We start from the raw sequence: 4,855 nt of genomic DNA, 5'->3' as shown, positions 1-4,855 counted from the left end.
GCAAGGAAATTATTAACTCACAAATTAACTATTAATTCACGAAAGGTTTCTTTCTTTTTAAAAAAATTCTGTATGTTATCCATAAAGGCAGGAGAGTAAAAGTGTTCAAAGTTTTAAATCAACAATGAGCTGATTGACTTTTTCTGGTCTGGGGACCCAAGATGCTAAAATGTTGGGAGCTTCTGGCACGCCTCTACTGAAGAGCACATTTCTTTCTTGGCAATCTTGCCTTGGCTTTGCTCTAGAATTTACTCCGAATGCTTGTCTTCGTCTTCAGCCTGCTTCTCCAGTGTGTCGAGGTCCCTGAAGCATGCATTGTGCTTGTCTATCATGCCCTCTGGCTCATCCAGGAGGAGCTGCTTGTGTCACTTCTGGGCTTCAGTCTTCTGCTTGTCTTCATTGATGCAATTCCCTGGTTTAACAGGTCATATCATTGCCTCTACTCATTTGAGTTTTCCTGACAGTAGCATCTTTGTTGAACATAACAGGATTTTTTAAGAATGTTCAGCTGTTTTTGGTATCGCTCATCCCCGAGACCTTTGGTGCTGTTCTTAATGTCCGGCTCTGAGCTCTCAGCTACTGCTTCCTAAATAGCACCAGAGAATGAATTTGTCACCTGTGGCAAAGAGCTACTAGGAATGTCTTCAGCTTCAAGTCCATTAATTTTAGTGTTTTCTTCTCCAGATGACTTTGGCCTTTCTTTCAACTTTTCTACAACCGTTTCACCATAGCTGGGAAGTTCTGACATCTTCACTCCAGATCGACCTTCTGCTTTTAGCTGACAAGTTCTCTCTCAGCTGCTGATATCACTGTTTATATTCCTGATCACTTAGCTGCCTGTTGCAGAGAGGGGTGGTTGCGTTGGTATTTTACTTATGTCCTGCCTTTAAAGCTGTATCGCACCTTGCTTGTTCAAGCAGAATTCTTGTTTGCTCTTTAAATTTTGCTTGTCTGGATAACATTCAATGCTGTTTGGATTTTGTGGAAAGATTGTCATGACTTACTGTGACTCTCAGCTTCTGGCTCAGACTCTGTCCCAGGGAAGTAGATTTTCTTTTTGCAAGGTCTGCATCTCTAGTGTATCCAAGCTTAGATGTGGGAGATAAACTTGGCTTCTTGATAGGTGATTCAGGACCTGATCTGCAGTCTTAAGGTCTAGAATGATTTAGCTTTTCTTGCTCCAAGTTACTATTATCTGTGAAAGTCTGAAACTTTTGCTTATTTTTTCCCTCATAAATTAAGGATGAAGTCACATCCTTCTTATCACTAAAATATAAGTCGCTTAAGTCTAAAACCTCAGCTTTCAACTCTTGCCTAACAAAGTCTATATTGAGTTGAATCTATACTGAAACACATCTCAGGGTCATGAGATCCTGAAGACCTCTGGCAGTCCTACTGGGACTTTTGGGGTTCTGTGTCACTTTTAGCTTGTGACAGTAAGAGGAAGCTGTACTTGGACTAAGGGGATCGTCAGGAGTCTGGTGTTCACTTTCAGACTCTTCTATCCCACTATCATTGACAAATACGGAGTCCTCTTGAGACAAGTAGTTGACAGCTCCACTGGTGGGCTGCGGTTCAGGCTCTCGCTTTAGATCACGAAGCTCTGCATAAAACATTTTCTGATCAATAGATCTATTTGTATCTGTTTCATAGTTTCCCATTTCTATGTGCTTTTACTGGTGTTTGGTGGTTTGGGTTCCCCCCCCCCCCCTCAGTAACATTTAGTTATTGGCCACTGAAATGAGCTCTTATTTGATAGCGGTCAGTCATAACAGTCAGTTTGTTGGGAATTGCTAACAAAACCCTAGCGGAGGTTCCAATAACTGGGAAAATCCTATGTTGGTGAATCCATTGTAAGGCTATTTGTTGTTCTTTTTAATATTTTGAGGATTCAGAGATGTTTGGTCAATTAAATCTGGTCTAAAGTGGTGTGCTTTTGCACACAAAGATAAACCATTTCTTCATGATGTAGTAAAATTGGTGATTTTTATGCCCCAGTAGTTTTCCTCAACTTCTTTGCACGACACAAACAGTGCCTGACTAGCATTTGACTTCACTCCAAAACAGGACTTGGTGTAAGACTTGCTGAGAGATCTCTGCTTGCAAAGACAACTGTTCTCATTTACTCCTTCTGTCTTCAGTGAGGTAACTGGTGGAGTGGATGCCCTTCTTTTCACTCTCCTGTAGGTTTCAAGTTCTTGAGTTGGATTTACCAAATTACTGAGTGGAGACATCAGTTTGGGCTCAAAAAAGAATTTGACTCATCCAACTCTTCTTTTCAATTTTTAGAACAATCAGCATAGAGGTACTTGCTCATGTCCACAGGCTTCACATATTTCTTTTTATAGAAAGGGAAGGAGAATTCTTTATAGTTGCAAAGGTTTCTAACTCATCAAATGGGTTCAAATACTGTGGAGACTGTATCTCTTTAAAGGGGTGATAGCTGTTTCTAGACAAAGATTCTTCTGGTTGTTTAGGTGAAACTATTTCAGTGACTGGATCTTCTGAGTCAAGATTCCCAAAAGGATTGAAACCTGTTGTATCAGGATCACCAAATGGATTTGCATTCACAGTGGCCAAGTCCCTTTAATTAAGTTTGTTCATAAATTTCGTAATTTTTTTCTACCTTTTCTTCTTTACTAACTCAGTTTTCAGTGTCTTCTTCTTCAGCATCTTTTCAAAGTTATCTAAATTGCCAATGTCAGCCTGCATCATACTCATCAAACTAGTCAGACTTTGCATGTCTTCATCCATGGCTTTTCCCTCCTATAAAAATATGCAAGATAATGAAAAAATAGAGTGGTAGATACAACATTTTTAGACAGCAACTTGAATTTTAATATTAATCTGAAATGGCATAGAGTTCATGTACTGTTTCTTTTGCTGCTGCTCATAGCAAGCTGATTTCCTTCCACCAGAAGAGGATTCCTTTCTAAGAGTCTCAATATTCTGAAGTCCATTCAAGCGCTGACCCCTATGAAATTCAAAGGCTGCGAGCCTTTGCTGGGTGGAGTTTGTTGTTTTTTTTAAAAAAAATTATATCTTTAAACTTTCTACTTCCTGTTAACAACTGAGTATTTAGCTCTTTGCACCACTTAAGGATAGTAATATGATCCAAAAACTACCTTAATTGTTTGGTCTTTCTTATTTGACACTTTAAGATATGACAAAGATAAGTTAGAGTCCACTTACTTTGTGCTTCACTTTCCAAAGGAGTGGTGACTTGCTGGTTTTCTGTTTAGGAACCATGCCAGTGTTTCTAGAGGCACATAGATATAAATCAATCAGACTCCTAGAATTGTGTGCCAGAGATAATAGAAATTACTTTTAAAAAAGAGACTTAGGGAAGACTATGAAACTCTACTGTAAGAAACAAAAATGAGAAAGTATTCTATTCTCTTGAAATGGAAAACTTCACAATGTGAAATGTCAGTACAACCAAAATCCCAGATCCTTCCAGGTTTGGGAACCAGGAACAACAGGTTAGAATGTTCCCCACCATTTCTTTTGAGTTTTCATTTGTTGGAATATAGTTTCTCATAATATTATTTTATGACACTTTTTATCCCAGTTAATGTTTTATTTCCTATTATATTTCTATTGATAATTTGCGTCTTCTAATTTTTTTCCGTTTTCCATTTGGCCAGTGTTGCACTGCTCCTCCTGCATTTCTTCTAGTTTGTAGGGTAAAACTATTGCTTTGGATCTTTCTTCTTTAATCATATTTTTATTTATTGCTACATATTGTCATCTGCACATGGCTTTTCTTATGTCTTAAAGGTTTGGAATGTGGTGTTCTTATTCTCATTTGAGTATAAGAATTTTTTTCTATTACCTACTAGTTTTAAAGTAAAATGTATCCAGTTTATTCAGCTTTATTTTTTTTCCTTTTAGTCTTGTATTTACTCATAATTTTATGTCCTAGGATAATAGGATATTTTTTTATTTTTGAAGTTCTGAATTTATTTAAAATTGTTTGTGACCTAATATTATCGAAGCTGGAGAATGAATCCTGTCTTTGGACAAGAATATATACTATGCTTCTGTTTAGTGCTATTTTCTTTATATGTCTATAAGATCCAGTTGTTTCTTTATGGTTTTGGTTTGGCTCAGTTTTTCTTTTCTTATTTTCTTCCTTATTTTAATATACATTGTGTTTTGCACAATCATTCATATACATTTAGTTTATATAATTAATTACTAATAATCTACTCCTATTATAACCTTATCTTTTCAAGTTCTTTTTGAATCTTTCTTGTTCTTCCACCCTTCTTCTGTTTAGTAACCTCTGTTCAGCTGATTTCCCCACATTCCCTTTTTTCTGCCCCCTTGGCCATTTCCCCTTCTCCTTCTGAATATTTATGTGTATCTTTCTCAGTCATCTCCTTATTTTTCAGAGTACTGGCTTTATGCAGTATTTGTGTGTATATGATTGAATTCTTTCACTCATTGTTGTTGTTGTTGTGTGCTATTGAGTCGCTTGCGACTCATAGTGACCCTATGTACAACAGCCTTAAACTCTGCTCTGTCCTGTGCCAATCGCACTGTCCCTGACACTCCCATCCCGATTATCCCAGTAACTGAATCAATCCACCTCATAGAGGGCCTTCCTCTCCTGCACTGTCCCTCCACCCTCCCAAGCATGATGTCCTTCTCCAAGGACCAGCCTCTCCTCACAACATGCCCAAAGTATGTTAGACGGAGCCTCAGAATCCTTGCCTCCAAGGAGCCACCCGGTTTAACCCTTTCCAGGACGAATCTGTTTGTTTTCCTAACAGTCCATGGTATTCTCAATACTCTTCTCCAGCACCACAGCTCAAAGGCATCAATTCTCCTTCTATCCTCTTTGGTCATT

The 4,855-nt window shown here is 38.1% G+C and overlaps 1 pseudogene; it reads right to left on the bottom strand.

The window, feature by feature from the left end:
• Nucleotides 1-417: 417 nt before the first annotated feature.
• LOC102852575 lies at nt 418-3,249 on the bottom strand (annotated as a pseudogene).
• Between the last annotated feature and the right edge of the window lie 1,606 nt (nt 3,250-4,855).

Source organism: Elephantulus edwardii, unplaced genomic scaffold (assembly GCF_000299155.1).
Source record: "Elephantulus edwardii isolate Elephantulus edwardi_28Jun2011 unplaced genomic scaffold, EleEdw1.0 scaffold00221, whole genome shotgun sequence".
NCBI lineage: Eukaryota > Metazoa > Chordata > Mammalia > Macroscelidea > Macroscelididae > Elephantulus > Elephantulus edwardii.
This window is presented reverse-complemented; position numbering and strand designations above follow the sequence as displayed.